The sequence below is a fragment of the Lithobates pipiens genome, unplaced genomic scaffold (assembly GCF_037356315.1).
Source record: "Lithobates pipiens isolate NorthernLeopardFrog02 unplaced genomic scaffold, aLitPip1_a1.2 Scaffold_1, whole genome shotgun sequence".
In the NCBI taxonomy this organism is placed as follows: Eukaryota; Metazoa; Chordata; class Amphibia; order Anura; family Ranidae; genus Lithobates; species Lithobates pipiens.
The window spans coordinates 215,696,898-215,716,502 of NW_027507685.1; the positions used below are offsets into that span (position 1 = coordinate 215,696,898).

General features: G+C 46.6%; 1 long non-coding RNA gene across 1 annotated transcript in view; it reads left to right on the top strand.

Moving 5' to 3' along the window:
- The first annotated feature begins 2,259 nt into the window (after positions 1 to 2,259).
- LOC143983127 (uncharacterized) overlaps positions 2,260 to 19,605 on the top strand; it is a 71,151-nt gene continuing 53,805 nt past the window's right edge. The window contains exon 1 of the long non-coding RNA XR_013274577.1: positions 2,260 to 2,331. This is a non-coding gene — a long non-coding RNA (uncharacterized LOC143983127). The remainder of the gene's footprint in view (positions 2,332 to 19,605) is intronic.

The following is a 19,605-nucleotide window of genomic DNA, read 5'->3' on the forward strand; positions in this document are numbered from 1 at the left end:
GAGACGAATTTAGTGCTTAGACGTGACTATATTCATATCGGAGCGTGATGGGTGACAAAGAAATGATACCCATGACAAAGACAAGAATCAGTGACCGAGCCTACGATTGACAAGTGAATCTCTGGAGCATTTTCTGAAGTGAGGCCAAACAACTGGGCATACCGGAGCGAATCAGTGCATCTTCAAATGCGACTGGATTTGTATCGGAGCGTAATACGTGACAAGAAATGATATGCCATGACAAAGACAAGAATCAGTGACTGAACCTGTAACCTACAAGTGAATCTGTCTCTGGAGCATGTACTGAAATTAGGCTGAAAACTGGGGCACACCGGAGCGAATCGGTGCATCAAAGATGCGACTGGATTCGAATCGGAGCGCGTTATGTGACAGAAATGAATGAAATGATTAGAAATTATTCAAAATGGTTAGGAATGATTTGAAATTATTAGAAATTATTTGAAATTGTTAGGAATGATTTGAAATGATTAGCAATGATTCGAAATGGTTTAGAAATGGTTAGAACAATTTGAAATGTTTAGAAATGATTAGGAACTATTCGGAAACAATTATTGAAATGTTTGAGAAACGAGTGCCTGATGTGGCATCAACTGGGGTGTCACAAGCGAGCGACTACGAGTCGTCTTGTGAAGCATAGAAACAAAGGATGTTTGGTTGCAAACACGTGTGGGTGAGAGGTATACGTTACGATTATGAAATGTTTGTGAGTAATTCGTGAGTTCTGGATATCACAGTTTAGTGACACGCCAATTACAATGCATGAAATGAAAAAATGGGAGCCGAAGCCCTACCTGCGACAACTGTGGCTCGGTAACGAGTGCTACGAATCTCGAAAGATGACAACTCACGAACGCTAAACTCACAGACACGGATTTCACGAACACAGAACTCGTAACACAAACTCACGAAGACGGGACTAACGAATACGGGAACTCACGAACGTGGAACTCACAAACGCTTGGTCTCGAATAGTCGGCCCTAGATCTCTGATGTAACAGATATCGGGCACAGGAACCGACGTAGAACACAGCCGAGCGGGCTGGTTAAATACCCCTCCGGGCTCCTCCCATAAATTCAGGCCACCATGCTGGCCTTCATTCATATATATATATATATATATATATATATATATATATATATATATATATATATATATATATATATATATATATATATATATGACCACACTGGTGTGACCTAGGGCCACTGGAATATATGGAAAACACTGTAGTGCAGTGCATTTTTATTCAGCATCAAAGGTGCATGGACAGTGCTTAACATGGATGCCAATGGCCCTAGTTCACAACAGTGCAGTGCGTTCCAGTGCAGTCAACAAAAGTAGAACATGTTGTATTTTTTCTGCATGGAACACGGCAAAACACATCAAAAATGCACTGGAATGCACATGTTTTAAAATGAAATGAAGAATAAAAATAGGGGAAAAACACACCTTAATGTATAAAAAAAATGCACTGGAACGCTTCAAAAACACGCATGCAGAAATGAATCTGGAACACAGAAATTATGATGTGCAGTGGCCTTTAGAGTGTATCTCAAATCAAAAGTTTCTTTTTTGGACAGAGTAGGGCAGAGCTAGAAACCTTTTTAAGTCATTGTACTATTCCAATCTTCACATTGCTTCCTATTGCCTCGCTATACTAAGGTATCTCTGCTGTACCACCAGATAGAGATAGCAAATCAGTGAAGTAAGGTGGTGAGACACACCAGCTTTCCATTTTCTGCGATTTAGCAGCCATGTTCATGATGAATATCTGACATCAGGGCACATAGGTCCATAAATCATTAGGCGATTGTGCGTGTAGCGGCAGTGGTTTCACGTATGAAATTTTAATAATACATTACTGAATATAGAGCCACCTTATACTCCAACAGCCTCAAGACATTACCTCTACATGTACAGAGTGCAGCAACCCATAGCTAATTATTATTATTCATCTTTAATCTCAATAACCTTTAAATCTGATTGGTTCCAACAGTTAACAGCACTTTATACTTAATCATCAATACTCTTATATGGCTTTACTGTAAGGCCATTGGTCACATTTGTGCCCCCCCATATGAAGCCATAAGAACAAATAACCTAAGAAGGATATACAGTATTATTATGAATTGTTCCTGTATATCACAAGATTCCTTTAGTGGCTGATACACAGTTACTAAGATGCATTGCGCATTCTTTACGCCTACGTTTCCTGAGAGTTCTCTGCAGGAAACAAGACTTCCTGAGGAACCTGTGGAGGACCTAGAGAGTCTACATGGCAGTCTTAAATTCATGCTGAAAAATGTCAGGTAATTCACCTATAGCCAAATCAGCTGTGATCTTGATATGTTGGGGGTTATGTGAAATAAATGCAGGGGACCGGTATTTACATAGCATTCTTCTGTACCACGAGTCACAACCTGGAAATAATGTTTGAGGAGGTGCATGAGTGAACAGGAAACAGTAGTATGTTTTAGGCTGTCATTAGATTAGGATGATTAAACAGAACCTGTGCATCCTTGTATCAGGTGACCCCTGCTTACATCAGGTGTCCTCATCAGAGTGCCCCTTGCATCAGTTGTCCCCATCAGTGTGCCCCTTACATCGATTGTCCTCATCAGAATTCTCACTTACACCAATTATCCTCATCAGAGTCTCCCTTACTTTAATTGTCCCATCAGAGTGCTCCCTTACATCAACTGTCCTAATCAGAGTTCTCCCTTACATCAACTGTCCTCATCAGAGTTCTCCCTGGCATCAACTGTCCTCATCAGAGACTCCCTTACATTAATTGTCCCTATCAGAGGGCTCCTTTACATCAACTGTCCTCATCAGAGTCCCCCCTACATCAGTTTTCCCCACCAGAGTGCCCTTTACATCTATTGTCCCAATCAGAGTGCTCCCTTACATCAATTGTCCCCATCAGAGTGATCTCTTACATCAACTGTCCTCATCAGAGTGCTCCATTAAATCAACTGTCCTCATCAGAGTTCTCCCTTACATCAGCTGTCTTCATCAGATTCTCCCTTACATTAATTGTCCCCATCAGAGTGCTCCCTTACATCAACTGTTCTCACCAGAGTCTCCCTTACATCAATTGTCCCCATTAGAGTGCTCCCTTACATCAACTGTCCTCATCAGAGTGCTCCCTTAAATCAACTGTCCTCATCAGAGTGCTCCCTTAAATCAACTGTCCTCATCAGAGTCCTCCTTACATTAATTGTCCCCATCAGAGTTCTCCCTTACATCAACTGTCCTCCTCAGAGTCTCTCTTACAGTGATTGTCCCCATCAGAGTGCTTCCTTACATCAACTGTCCTCATTAGAGTGACCCCTTGCATCAACTGTCCTCATTAGAGCCCCCCACATCAGTTGTCCCCATCAGAGTGCCCCTTACATCAATTGTCCCCATCAGAGTGCTCCCTTACAGCAATTGTCCTCATCAAAGTCCCCCTTACATCAACAGTCCTCATCAGAGTGCTCCCTTACATCAACTGTTCTCATTAGACTGCTCCCTTGCATCAACTGCCCTCACCAGATCCCCCCCCCTACATCAGTTGTCTCCATCGGAGTGCCCCCTTGCAGCAACTGTCCTCAGTAGAGTCCCCCTTACATCAATTCTCCCCATCAGAGTGCTCCCTTACATCAATTGTTGTCATTAGAGTGCCCCCTTGCATCAACCATTCTCACCAGAGTCTCCCCTACTTCAGTTGTCCCCATTAGAGTGCCCCCTTGCATCAACTGTCCTCATCAGAGTCCCCCTACATCAGTTGTCCTTAAGGTTACGGAATTGTCCTGTCAGGATCCAATCCGACAATGCCACAGCAGTGGCCTATATCAATCACCAAGGGGGCATGAGAAGTCGTGCGGCCCAGAGAGAGGTGAATCATATGCTAACTTGGGCAGAAAACAATGTACCTTGCCTATCAACAGTCTTCATTCCAGGAATAGAAAATTGGCAGGCAGACTACTTGAGTCACCAGCAGTTGTTCCCGGGAGAATGGTCCCTTCACCTCGATATCTTCCTGACATATGCCAAAGATGGGAGATCCTAGATGTAGATCTGTTTGCGTCCAGGTTCAACAAAAAGATTGACAACTTTGTGTCAAGAACAAGGGATCCGCTAGCATGCAGAACAGATGCCTCGGTGGTCCCGTGGAATCAGTTCTGATTTATGCATTCCCTCCTATTCTGCTGCTTCCACGACTTCTTCGCAGGGTCAAGCAGAAAGGGAGGTCAGTGATTCTTGTGGCCCCAGTGTGGCCCAGAAGATCTTGGTATGCAGTGATCATAAGGATGGCGGTAGGGGACCTGTGGACCCTACCACTACATCCAGACTAGGGATGAGCCGAACACCCCCTGTTCGGTTCGCACCAGAACCTGCGAACAGACCTAAACTTCGTGTGAACTTTAGAACCCTATTAAAGTCTATGGGACTCGAACGTTCACAATCTAAAGTGCTCATTTTAAAGGGTAATATGCAAGTTACTGTCCTAAAAAGTGTTTGGGGACCTGGGTCCTGCCCCAGGGGACATGGATCAATGCAAAAAAAAAGTTTTAAAAACGGACGTTTTTTCAGGAGCAGTGATTTTAACCACCTTCAGACCGGACCATTTTGCTGGTAAATGACCAGAGGTCTTTTTACAATTTGGCACTGCGCTGCTTTAACTGGTAATTGCGCGGTCATGCAATGTTGTACCCAAACAAAATTTGCGTCCTTTTCTTCCCACAAATAGAGCTTTCTTTTGATGGTATTTGATTGCCTCTGCGATTTTTATTTTTTGCGATATAAACGTAAAAAGACCGCAAATTTTGAAAAAAAATGATATTTTCTACTTTTTGTTATTAGAAAAATCCAATAAACTCAATTTTAGTCATACATTTAGGCCAAAATGTATTCAGCCACATGTCTTTGGTAAAAAAAAAGTCAATAATTGTATATTTATTGGTTTGCGCAAAAGTTGTCACATCTACAAACTAAGGTACGTTTTCTGGAATTTACGCAGCTTTTAGTTTACGACTGCCTATCTCATTTCTTGAGGTGCTAAAATGGCAGGGCAGTACAAAACCCCCCCAAATGACCCCATTTTGGAAAGTAGACACCCTGAGGAAATTGATAAGTGGCATGTTTTTTTTTTTTTTTACACAAAGTTGTCACTAAATGATATATTGCTCACACATGCTATGGGCATATGTGAAATGACACCCCAAAATAAATTCTGCTGCTTCTCCTGAGTATGGGGATACCACATATGTGGGACTTTTTGGGAGCCTAGCCGCGTACGGGGCCCCGAAAACCAAGCACCGCCTTCAGGCTTTCTAAGGGCGTAAATTTTTGATTTCACGCCTCACTACCTATTACAGTTTTGAAGGCCATAAAATGCCAAGATGGCACAAAACCCCCACAAATGACCCCATTTTAGAAAGTAGACACCCCAAGCTATTTGCTGAGAGGCATTTTGAGTCCATGGAATATTTTATATTTTGCCACAAGTTGCGGGAAAATTACAAACTTTAATTTTTTTTTATTTTTTTTTCACAAAGTTGTCACTAAATGATATATTGCTCACACATGCTATGGGCATATGTGAAATGACACCCCAAAATAAATTTTGCTGCTTCTCCTGAGTACGGGGATACCACATATGTGGGACTTTTTGGGAGCCTAGCCGCGTACGGGGCCCCGAAAGCCAAGAACCGCCTTCAGGTTTTCTAAGGGCGTAAATATTTGACTTCACTCCTCACTACCTATTACAGTTTTGAAGGCCCTAAAATGCCAAGATGGCACAAAACCCCCACAAATGACCCCATTTTAGAAAGTAGACACCCCAAGCTATTTGCTGAGAGGCATGTTGAGTCCATGGAATATTTTATATTTTGCCACAAGTTGCGGGAATATTACAAACTTTTTTTTTTTTTTTTTTCCACAAAGTTGTCACTAAATGATATATTGCTCACGCATGCCATGGGCATATGTGAAATGACACCCCAAAATAAATTCTGCTGCTTCTCCTGAGTACGGGGATACCACATATGTGGGACTTTTTGGGAGCCTAGCCGCGTACGGGGCCCCGAAAACCAAGCACCGCCTTCAGGCTTTCTAAGGGCGTTACAGTTTTGAAGGCCATAAAATGCCAAGATGGCACAAACCCCCCCCAAATGACCCCATTTTGGAAAGTAGACACCCCTAAATTTAGGGGTACACTAGTGAGACTAGGTAATAAATGGCGGGTGCCCTGAAACTATAAAAAAAATAACTAACCAATCAGCGTCACCTGTAACAGTTATATGGTGATCACTGGTGAAAGGGTTAACTAGGGGGCAATCAGGGGGCTTTATGCGGTAGTATATGGGGGTCCCTGGCGCTATAAAAAGCTGCGGCGAACCTAAATACCTACCTGCCTAACTAGCGTCACCTGTGACACTAATACAGCGATCAGAAAAACGATCGCTTATTAGGCTGGGTTCACACTGGAGCGATGCGGGAACGCCACGAATCCGCGGCGGGTTCCCGCATCGCATGCCTCCCGGCGGCAGTTCACACTGCCCTATGCGAACTGCTGGGAGTGTCAGTGAAATGTTAATGACACCCCCAGATCAGTTCGCATATCGCAGTGCGATCTGCAAACTCGGATCGCATGGTGTGAACACCCATGCGATCCGATTCTGCTGCGGACCAAAAAAAGGGTCCCGTGCGAGTTTGCGGCGGGTGCGGCGGGTGCGACACGAATTCAGCCATACTATCTGTATGGCTGAACTCGAATCGCACAGAGATCGGATGTGATTTGCACTGCAGTGCGGTGTGAATCACATTCGTTCTCATAAACCGCTGCAATGTGAACCCAGCCTTAGTGACACTGGCGACGGGGGGTGATCACGGGGTTAAACCTTTATTGGGGGGGTTAGGGGGGTACCTTAGAACTAAAGGGGGCTAACCCTAACTGCCCTAACAGTTATTACAGTCACAAATGACACCCGCCGGGTGATCAGGGGGTTAAACCTTTATTAGGTAATAAATGGCGGGTGCCCTGAAACTATAAAAAAATAACTAACCAACCAGCGTCACCTGTAACAGTTATATGGTGATCACTGGTGAAAGGGTTAACTAGGGGGCAATCAGGGGGCTTTATGCGGTAGTATATGGGGGTCCCTGGCGCTATAAAAAGCTGCGGCGAACCTAAATACCTACCTGCCTAACTAGCGTCACCTGTGACACTAATACGGCGATCAGAAAAATGATCGCTTATTAGGCTGGGTTCACACTGGAGCGATGCGGAAACGCCACGAATCCGCGGCGGGTTCCCGCATCGCATGCCTCCCGGCGGCAGTTCACACTGCCCTATGCGAACTGCTGGGAGTGTCAGTGAAATGTTACTGACACCCCCAGATCAGTTCGCATATCGCAGTGCGATCTGCAAACTCGGATCGCATGGTGTGAACACCCATGCGATCCGATTCTGCTGCGGGCCAAAAAAAGGGTCCCGTGCGAATTTGCGGCGGGTGTGGCGGGTGCGGCGAATGGCTGAACTCGAATCGCACAGAGATCGGATGTGATTTGCACTGCAGTGCGGTGCGAATCACATTCGTTCTCATAAACCGCTGCAATGTGAACCCTGCCTTAGTGACACTGGCGACGGGGGGTGATCACGGGGTTAAACCTTTATTGGGGGGGTTAGGGGGGCACATTAGAACTAAAGGGGGCTAACCCTAACTGCCCTAACAGTTATTACAGTCACAAATGACACCAATGCAAAAAAAAAAAAAAAAAAAAGCAATTGGTGTCACTGTGACTGGGGGGGCAGGGGTAATTGGGGGGTGATCGGGGGGTAAAGGGGGGGTGTGAGTGTGCCTGGCATGTTCTACTGTGTAGTGTAGTGCTTGTGCAACTCACCGATGCTCTCTCCTCGGTGCCGGAACGAAAACTATCGACACGGAGGAGAGAATACATCACTTCCTCTCCTGTGTTTACATTACAGGAGAGGAAGTGATGTCACCGGACATTTTCATTCGCCGGGAGCGATCGCGAGGGGGTGGCCATGAATGAATGGCCGTCCCCTCGTCCGGGATCGCTCCCGAACGAATACCGACCGCCGCAGGCACCGGGCGGGGGCCCGATCGGGCCCCCGACCCGCGGGAGGCAAGGGACGTACATGTAAGCCCTTATGCCTGCCCGTGCCATTCTGCCGACGTACATCGGCGTGCGGCGGTCGGCAAGTGGTTAATAATGATTAAAGTAAACAATAAAAGTGTAATATTCCTTTAAATTTCGTAGCTGGGGGGTATCTATAGTATGCCTGTGAATGGGCGCATGTTTCTGGTGCTTAGAACTGTCCCTGCACAAAGTGTCGTTTGTACAGGAAAAAAAGTCTTTTAAAATCACTTGCGGCTATATTGTCGGGTCCCGTAATACAGAGAACACTCAATGAGTGTTCTCTGTATTAGCCGACAATTCATTCATTCATTGATTAAAAAAAATAAAAAAAAAAGCGTGGGGGTTCCCCTAAATTCAATTACCAGGCCCTTCAGGTCTGACATGGATATTAAGGGGAACCCCGCATCAAATTAAAAAAATAAAATTGACGCGGGGGTCCCCCTAAATATCCATATCAGACCCTTTATCCGAGCACGCAACCTGGCAGGCCGCAGGAAAAGAGGGGGGGACGAGAGAGCGCCCCCCCTCCCTCCTGAACCGTACCAGGCCACATACCCTCAACATTGGGAGGATGCTTTGGGGGTCTGTGACCCCTCAAAGCACCTTGTCCCCATGTTGATGAGGACAAGGGCCTCATCCTCACAACCCTGGCCGGTGGCTGTGAGGGTCTGCTGGTGGGGGGCTTATCAGAATCTGGAAGCCCCCTTTAACAAGGGGACCCCCAGATCCCAGCCCCCCCTGTTTGAAATGGTAAGGGGGTACAAAAGTACCCCTACCATTTCACAAAGAAAGTGTAAAAATGGTTAAATAAGACAAACACACTTTTGAAAAATTCCTTTATTAAAAATAAAAAAAATAAAAAAAAGATTCCAGCGGTGCTAATCCACTCTTGCTATCCAGCGACGAATCTCCGGGGTCCAGCGATGGATGATCATATCCAGCGACGGGGGATCTCTCAGTTCAGCGCTGTCCATACATCCGTCTTCTGTCTCCACTGCGGAGACACTGCGGAGATCCCAGCGCTGACGTTTCTTATATTAGGAGGGTGGGGCCACCCGTCACCTTACCCCGCCCCCTCTGACGCTGGTGAAGGGAGATGTATGGACAGCGCTGGACTGAGAGATCCCCCGTCGCTGGATATGATCATCCATCGCTGGACCCCGGAGATTCGTCGCTGGATAGCAAGAGTGGATTAGCACCGCTGGAATCTTTTTTTTATTTTTTTTTATTTTTAATAAAGGAATTTTTCAAAAGTGTGTTTGTCTTATTTAACCATTTTTACACTTTCTTTGTGAAATGGTAGGGGTACTTTTGTACCCCCTTACCATTTCAAACAGGGGGGCCAGAATCTGGGGGTCCCCTTGTTAAAGGGGGCTTCCAGATTCTGATAAGCCCCCCGCCCGCAGACCCTCACAACCACCGGCCAGGGTTGTGAGGATGAGGCTCTTGTCCTCATCAACATGGGGACAAGGTGCTTTGAGGGGTCACAGACCCCCAAAGCATCCTCCCAATGTTGAGGGTATGTGGCCTGGTACGGTTCAGGAGGGAGGGGAGGGCGCTCTCTCGTCCCCCCTCTTTTCCTGCGGCCTGCCAGGTTGCGTGCTCGGATAAAGGGTCTCGTATGGATTTTTAGGGGAACCCCCACGTCAATTTTTTTTTTTTATTTGACACGGGGTTCCCCTTAATATCCATGTCAGACCTGAAGGGCCTGGTAATTGAATTTAGGGGAACCCCCACGCTTTTTTTTTATTTTTTATCAATGAATGAATGAATTGTCGGCTAATACAGAGAGCACTCATTGAGCGTTCTCTGTATCACGGGACCCGACAATATAGCAGCAAGTGATTTTAAAAGACTTTTTTTCCTGCACAAATGACACTTTGTGCAGGGACAGTTCTAAGCACCAGAAACATGTGCCCCTTCACAGGCATACTATAGATGCCCCCAGCTACGAAATTTAAAGGAATATTACACTTTTATTGTTTCACTTTAATCATTATTAAAATCACTGCTCCTGAAAAAACGGCCATTTTAAAAACTTTTTTTTGCATTGATCCATGTCCACTGGGGCAGGACCCGGGTCCCCAAACACTTTTTAGGACAGTAACCTGCATATTACCCTTTAAAATTAGCACTTTAGATTTCTCCCATAGACTTGTACAGGGTGTTCCGGCTTTTCGAATTTGCTGCGAACAGCCCAAATTGTTCACTGTTCGCTGAACAGGCGAACAGGCAATGTTCGAGTCGAACAAGCTCATCCCTAATCCAGACCTTCTCTCTCAAGGTCCAGAATTCCATCCTACCTTACAAATGCTAAATTTAATGGTTTGGCTATTGAAACCCACACTCTGAAGAAGCGTGGCTATCAGGTTCATTGGTATCTACCTTGATTAATGCAAGGAAGCCGGCCTCCAGAATCATATATTATAGAGTCTGGAAGGCATATGTTTCTTGGTGTAAATCCAGGGGTTGGCACCCCAGAAAGTATGTCATAGGCAGAATCCTTGACTTTCTGCAGATGGGGTTAGAAATGAAGCTGGCCTTAAGTACTATCAAAGGCCAGGTCTCTGCCTTATCGGTATTATTTAAACGACTACTTGCTTTGCATTCTTTGGTTTGGAGCTTTATTCAGGGGGTAATGCTGCTTAATCCTCTGGTTAGGTCACCCCTGAACCCTTGGGACTTGAATTTAGTTCTGTCGGCATTGCAGAAACAGCCTACTGAGTCGATACGGCATTAGTGATGGACGAACGTTTCGCCCGGCGGTCGTTTCGCGGCGAATTTCCGACATTCGCGGTCCGCACGTTCGAACGCCTTTTTCCGTCGTTCGCCGCGGCGGACTTACGTGTTTAATGTATACAAGAACTTTAACCTTTGGTGACACGTTTATCATGTGATACAGGACAGCCAATTGAGACATGACAGCACATGGACACTTGGACATTCCCCCTAACCTATAAATACACCCGATCCGGTGGCCATTTTACATTCTCTCTTCTGTTACGATAGGGACAGGTTCCTGTGTGGAGTAGGGAGAGATAAACCACTAGCTATTTGGTACACAAAAGTTCTTTTCAGGACTGGTATAGGTGTTAGGTGTTGATAGGTTTGCTGTGCTGCTGATTCTTGCAGCAGCCTGAGTGTCTTTTGTTAGTTTAGAGAAAGGGAAAGGACGGTGTATGCTACAGGGACAGCCAGATTAGTCTTTCATCATCATCATCATCATCATCATCATTAGCTGTTACTATCAAGGTCCACAAAAGAGCTGTTCCAGTAACCACTAATCGTTCTCTTTTTTTGCCAATTTGTATAGGGACAGGAAGGAAGCAGTGTTGTCAGGCAGTGAGGGTAATTTTAAAGACTTGCTGTTATTATTAGTTCCACAAAGGTTCTTTTCAGGACTGGTATCAGTGGTACAGTAATAGGCTTGTACATGTATAATATTCTTTCTTCCAAATATAGAAAGGATATTATACTTGACTGCTGCAGTCTGCTAAACATTCACAACTCACTTGTTCCACAAAAGTTCTTATAAGGACTGGTAACTTGGTATAGGGTGCTACGGTACATAGGCTTGAGTGCGGTACAGTCTGCTGTTCTGTAAGGACCGCTATCGGTCCACAATAGATAGGGTTGACGTGCACCACTGCTGACCGCTGCCCTATACTGCAGCAGTCCTTCAGCGGTATAGGGACTGACGTACAGTCTGCTAAACACTAATACACAACCTGCTTGGTCCACAAAAGTTCTTATAAGGACTGGTAACTTGGTATAGGGTGCTACGGTACATAGGCTTGAGTGCGGTACAGTCTGCTGTTCTGTAAGGACCGCTATAGGTCCACAATAGATAGGGTTGACGTGCACCACTGCTGACCGCTCACCTATACTGCAGCAGTCCTTCAGCGGTATAGGGACTGACGTACAGTCTGCTAATCACTAATACACAACCTGCTTGGTCCACAAAAGTTCTTATAAGGACTGGTAACTTGGTATAGGGTGCTACGGTACATAGGCTTGAGTGCGGTACAGTCTGCTGTTCTGTAAGGACCGCTATCGGTCCACAATAGATAGGGTTGACGTGCACCACTGCTGACTGCTGCCCTATACTGCAGCAGTCCTTCATCGGTATAGGGACTAAGAGTTTTGTCACAGGGTCATTTAAAAAATGACAGGCAGAGGAAGAGGCAGGCCCTTCCGCAGGGGTGGTAGGGGTAGGGCAGGAGCAACAGGCTTGAGCCAAAGTGGGAAGTTGCAGAAGGTGCGTTCAATTACTTTAAAGGATGCACCAGACTTGGTTGAGTGGCTCGCTCAGCCTTACTCTTCTGCACCCTCCTCATCCTCTCGATCTGCACCCTCTTCTTCACTCTCTGCTATGTGCACCCCCAAAGACACTACCACCAACAACACGACCACCACCACCACCACCACATACCTTCCGCTTGAGTCACTGGAATTATTTTCCGATCCATATCAAGAGGACATTTCTGATGCGCAGCCACTCTTGGTATTGGATCAGGAAGAGGAGGTAGCAACAAGCGCTACTCAGCAGTCTGACGACAGTACCCAGATCAGCCCAAGGAGGAGGTTGGTCCCCGGTGTTGCTGCCTACTCCGAGATCTCTACTTATAGCGGTGGGGAAGGTGACGTTGATGATGACGTGTCTAGTGATGTCACGTGGGTGCCCACAAGAGAGGAAGAGGAGGGGAGTTCAGAGGGAGATATGGACCAGCAGATAGGGAGGAGAAGCAGCAATGACTTACATTGCACAGCAGGGACAAAGCAGACTGCAAATGTATCAGGAGCGAGTCATCGACCATGTACGGTCACATCTGGCGCTCCCAGGACACCGGCACATGGCTCCGCAGTGTGGGCTTTTTTTAACGTGTCCGCTGCTGACAATAGCGTTGCCATCTGCAATCTTTGCAGTCAACGCGTTAGTCGCGGTAAGCCCAATACTCACCTAGGGACGACCGCCTTAAGAAGGCACATGAGCAGCCATCACCGAGCCCAGTGGGAGCAACGGAACACACAAAGCCACACTGCAGGCTCTCACCGTCCAGCCTCGTCTTCTACTTCTCCTTCTCCTCTCTCCTCACAATTGTCCTCCACTCCACCTTCCATCACGCCAAGCTCACATTTTTCTGCAAAAAGGCAGGCTTCCGTGGGCCTAATGTTTGAGCGTAAAAAAATGATGACGCCGGATAACCCTCTTGCCCAACGGTTGGCGGCTGGCTTGTCAGAACTCATAGCCCGCCAACTACTGCCATATAAACTGGTGGACTCGGAGGCCTTTCGCAAATTTGTGGCCATTGGAACACCACAATGGAAGGTCCCAGGAAGGAAGTATTTCTCAGAGAAGGGCATCCCAGAGCTATATGGCCATGTTCAGCGGCAAGTGAATGTATCTCTGGCACACAGTGTCGGTGCCAAGATACATCTGACCACAGACACGTGGTCTAGCAAACACGGGCAGGGAAGGTATATCAGTTTTACTGCCCACTGGGTGAACCTTCTGACGGCCGTCAAGCATGTAACCCGTGGCACCCGTGTAGATTTGGTTTTACCGCCACGGATTGCATGCAGGCCTGACTCTTCTTCTCCTCCTCCTACTCCATCCTCCTCCCTCTCCTCCTCAGCTGCCTCCTCCTTTTCCGCTGCTAGCGTCTCTTCCGCTGCACCGCCCAAGCTCCCCAGAACCTATTCCACATGCCAGGTGAGACGTTGCCATGCCGTGCTGCGTCTGTTGTGCCTGGAAGCAAAGAGCCACACTGGCCCGGCACTCCTTTCAGCTTTGCGTTCACAGGCAGATGAGTGGCTAACACCGCTCAATTTGACAGTTGGTAAAGTGGTGTGTGACAACGGTGCCAATCTGCTTAGCGCATTGAAACAGGGCAAAATCACGCACGTGCCGTGCATGGCACACGTCTTAAACTTGGTCGTGCAGCGATTCCTTGTCAAATACCCTGGGGTCCAGGACATCTTGCGGCAGGCAAGGAAAATCTCGGCCCATTTCAGAAGATCTTACACGGCCATGGCTCGCCTTGCTGACATTCAGCGGCGACACCATCTGCCGGTCAGACGTCTTATTTGCGATTGCCCGACGCGATGGAACTCAACCTTCTATATGCTTGATAGGCTGCTCCAGCAGAAACGTGCAGTTAACGTCTACCTGTATGATCTCTGCGAAAGAAACGGTTCTGGGGAGCTGGGTTTTTTTTCACCGCGCCAGTGGCTGCTCATGCGCGACACATGCAGACTTCTGCGGCCATTTGAGGAGATCACCAAACTGGTCAGTCGCAGCCATGGCGCCATCAGTGACATGGTACCTTATGCCTTCTTTCTGGAGCGTGCATTGCGTCGTGTCATTGATCAGGCTGTGGAGGAGCAGGAGCGGGAAGATGAGGAAGTCGCAATGCTGGATGAATTCCCAGGGGGGGCTACTCTATCTGAGACAAGTCAACAACAGGAGTCTGATGAGGAGTCAGAGGAGGATGGTGCCGGGGCGGATGAGCAGGAGCAAGAAGAGCATGCTTTAAACCTTTCTGGGATCCCTGTTGTGCGAGGATGGGGAGAGGAGAATGAAGAGGACGACATTATCCTGGATGATGAGCAGGAGCCAGGCCACCACACCGCTTCCACTTTAGTGCAAATGGGGGCCTTCATGCTCCAGTGTTTTAATAGGGACCCCCGTATAAAAAGCATGAGGGTCAAGGACCAGTACTGGGTGGCAACGTACTTAGACCCCCGGTACAAACACAAAATGGCGGAAATGTTACCGCCGTCGCAGAGGGCTGTCAGAATGCAGCACTTCCAGGCCTTGCTTCGAGAAATGCTGCATTCTGCTTTTGCGTGCGCTGGCAGAGGAGCAATTCCCACTCCCAGAGAAGGATTTGCGGGTACCAATCCAACAGCGCCTGCAAGAAGAGGCCGGTTTGAAGATGTGTTGGTGACTTCGGATATGAGGTCATTCTTTCAGCCGACCCATCGACAGGTGTCATCCGGATCCAGCATCAGGGAACGCCTAGACCGTCAGGTGTCCGACTACATTGGGTTAACGGCCGATGTGGACGCTCTGAGGAGTGATGAACCCCTAGACTACTGGGTGGGCAGGCTTGACCTCTGGCCAGAGCTTGCCCAATTTGCAATCGAACTGTTGGCTTGCCCCTCATCCAGTGTCCTGTCCGAAAGGACGTTCAGCGCAGCAGGGGGGATTGTGACCGATAAGCGTACTCGCCTAGCTCACGACAGTGTTAACTACCTCACATTTCTAAAAATGAATGAGGCATGGATCTCGGAGGAATTCAACACATGTGACCAGTAGACCATGTATATGTCTATAAACTATTTTTTTAATCAAGCACACAGACCTTCTTAATTCATTTGGCTCACTTCCTTGACCCAAAAAAGCACACCGTACTATATGCCCCTACCCTCCTCTTTGAAGAGGTTGAGCGGTGTCATATTTCTACTGGGGCTGCTTATGATATCCCTGTGCTGTGCTGACTTCCTCCTGGGGGTTCTTATTATGAAGGGATCACACTATCCCTGTGCTGTGCTGACTTCCTCCTGGGGGTTCTTATTATGAGGGGATCACACCATCCCTGTGCTGACTTCCTCCTGGGGCTGCTTACGGTGCTGCTGTCAGTGCTGTATGTCACGGTGCTGCTGTCAGCGCTGTATGTCACGGTGCTGCTGTCAGCGCTGTATGTCACGGTGCTGCTGTCAGCGCTGTATGTCACGGTGCTGCTGTCAGCGCTGTATGTCACGGTGCTGCTGTCAGCGCTGTATGTCACGGTGCTGCTGTCAGCGCTGTATGTCACGGTGCTGCTGTCAGCGCTGTATGTCACGGTGCTGCTGTCAGTGCTCTGTATTACGGTGCTGCTGTCAGATGCCTCTATCACGGTGCATGTGTCATTCCGGTATGTCACGCTGCTGGTGATCATCTCCTGCACCCTCTTCTTTGCCTACCCTGGTCCCTGACCTTCCCTCTCCTCCATTGCCTTCATTAGCTCCATAGTCCTGAATTGTTAGAACAATTTCCCAAATAAAATAAAAATGCTTGTAGTTATCGATCCCAAATTCACCTCATACATGTATTATGTCATTGTCCAGATGGTGGGACTACGTTTTACCCCCTAATAATTACCACGTGGCCGCAAATTCGACATGAAGGTTTGCAAAGTTCGCCTCCCATTGAAGTCAATGGGGCCCGCGGCGAACGTTCGGTTTCGCGAACGTTTGGGTCCGTTCGCATTTCGCTTTCGCGAAACGTCCCGTCGGAAGTTCGTCCATCACTATACGGCATGTTCCCTTGGTCCTTTTGACAAGGAAACTAATTTTTCTGGTAGCCATAGCTTCTGCAAGAAGGGTATCAGAGTTGGCTGCTCTTTTTTATAAAGAGTCTTATTTAATTATTCACAAGGATAAGGTGGTATTGCATCCTCATCCTAACTTTCTACCGAAGGTAATGCCAGGTTTTCATCTAAACCAGGATATTGTTCTACCTTAGTTTTTTCCAGAACCCCGTTCTATGAAAGAGAAGTCACAACATCCTCTGGATATGGTGAGAGCAGTCAAATTCTTCTTAAAGGCGACTGCTCGGATTAAAAAAACGGATGTTTTGTTTGTGTTAAATGAAGGTCCTAAAAGAGGACAGGCAGCATCGAAATCTACTATTTTTAAATGGATTTGGAAAGTAATTGTTCAAGCTTATGGTTTGAAGAAGAAGATTCCACCCTTTCAAATCAAAGCACACTCCACTAGGGCTGTTAGTGCTTCGTGGGAAGTGCCTTGGTCTTCAGTCCATACATTTACCAGATTCTGTCAGGTGGATGTAAAAAGGCATGAGGATATTACCTTTGGGCGTAATGTACTGCAGGCAGCAGTATAAGTCCTGTAGTCTCATGGTGCCCTACTTTATTGTGTCTCCCTCCCCTCAGTTGGCATTGCTCTGGGACATTCCACATAGTAACTACTATGGCTCGGTGTCCTGTGATGTACGATAAAGAAAATAGGATTTTTATAGCAGCTTACCTGTAAAATCCTTTTCTTGGAGTACATCATGGGACACAGAGGTCCCTCCCCTCTTCTAATACACGTATATTGTTTTGCTACAAAAACGGAGGTACTCCCAGTAGTGGGAGGGGTTATATAGGGAGTGGACTTCCTGTCTTAGGATGTGCCAGTGTCCATCACCTGAAGGTGGCCTATAACCCACATAGTAACTACTATGGCTCTTTGTCCTGTGATGTACTCCAAGAAAAGGATTTTACAGGTAAGCTGTTATAAAAATCCTATTTTTTTTTTGTTCAACCAGCAGCTGAATTTAAAAAAATCGTGCAGGTCCCTCCCTTCCCGAACCTTTTCTTTGTGGTCCACCATCCAGAGACTCATGAGGCACTGCCTTCTGAGTTTTTTTTTGCTACGATCAACTCCAGCACTGGGTGACTTCCTTGAGACGCAATTCCTCCTATCCCTTTTAATCCATGGCCTTTGAACATACCTGTCCCCTGGTGCCCCTGACACTATCTTCTTGATCGTGAATTCCTTGAATTCTATTGATTCTCCTTCTTCTATCTCCTACAAGTCCAGTTGGGATTGAGATCTGGGAACCTATATCGACCTCGAGAAATGGAGAAAGGCCTGGTCTGCCATAGCAAAATATTCCTTCAGCACGATGACCCTGGAAACAGCATACAAAGTTATTTTGAGGTGGTACTGGGTCCCGGCTCATATTGCAGGTTTGAACCTATCTTACAGCAATAGGTGGTTTAGAGGTTGCGGCCAACGCGGTGATGTAATTCATATCTGGTGGTTCTGCTCATATCTGACGGGGGTTCTGGTCCAGGGTTTTTGGGCTTCTATACACCCTATTCAATGTACTTATCTGTAAGGACACTAAACTCTCTCTACTGCTTTGCCCGAATTATTTAGAGTGCCTTGCGAAAGTATTCGGCCCCCTTGAACTTTTCAACCTTTTGCCACATTTCAGGCTTCAAACATAAAGATATAAAATTTTAATTTTTTGTGAAGAGTCACCAACAAGTGGGACACAATTGAGAAAGTGGAACGAAATCTATTGGATAATTTAAACTTTTTTAGCAAATAAAAAACTGAAAAGTTGTTCGTGCAAAATTATTCGGCCCCTTTACTTTCAGTGCAGCAAACTCACTCCAGAAGTTCAGCGAGGATCTCTGAATGATCCAATGTTGTCCTAAATGACTGATGGTGATAAATAGAATCCACCTGTGTGTAATCAAGTCTCTGTATAAATGCACCTGCTCTGTGATAGTCTCAGGGTTCTGTTGAAAGCGCAGAGAGCATCATGAAGACCAAGGAACACACCAGGCAGGTCCGTAATACTGTTGTGGAGAAGTTTAAAGCCGGATTTGGATACAAAAAGATTTCCCAACTTTTAAACATCCCAAGGAGCACTGTGCAAGCGATCATTTTGAAATGGAAGGAGTATCAGACCACTGCAAATCTACCAAGACCTGGCCGTCCCTCTAAACTTTCAGCTCAGACAAGGAGAAGACTGATCAGAGATGCAGCCAAGATGCCCATGATCACTCTGGATGAACTGCAGAGAACTACAACTGAGGTGGGAGAGTCTGTCCATAGGACAACAATCAGTCGTACACTGCACAAATCTGGCCTTTATGGCAGAGTGGCAAGAAGAAAGCCATTTCTCAAAGATATCCATAAAAAGTCTTGTCTAAAGTTTGCCACAAGCCACCTGGGAGACACACCAAACATGTGGAAGAAGGTGCTCTGGTCAGATGAAACCAAAATTGAACTTTTTGCCCACAATGCAAAACGATATGTTTGGCGTAAAAGCAACACAGCTCATCACCCTCAACACACCATCCCCACTGTCAAACATGGTGGTGACAGCATCATGGTTTGGGCCTGCTTTTCTTCAGCAGGGACAGAGAAGATGGTTAAAATTGAGGGGAAGATGGATGCAGCCAAATACAGGACCATTCTGGATGAAAACCTGTTGGAGTCTGCAAAAGACCTGAAACTGGGACAGAGATTTATCTTCCAACAAGACAATGATCCCAAACATACAGCAAAATCTACAAAGGAATGGTTCACAAATAAACGTATCCAGGTGTTAGAATGGCCAAGTCAAAGTCCAGACCTGAATCCAATCGAGAATCTGTGGAAAGAGCTGAAAACTGCTGTTCACAAACGCTCTCCATCCAACCTCACTGAGCTCGAGCTGTTTTGCAAGGAAGAATGGGCAAGAATTTCAGTCTCTTGATGTGCAAAACTGATAGAGACATACCCCAAGCGACTTGCAGCTGTAATCACAGCAAAAGGTGGCTCTACAAAGTATTAACGCAAGGGGGCCGAATAATTTTGCACGCCCCACTTTTCATTTTTTTATTAGTTAAAAAAGTTTCAAAAATCCAATAGATTTCATTCTA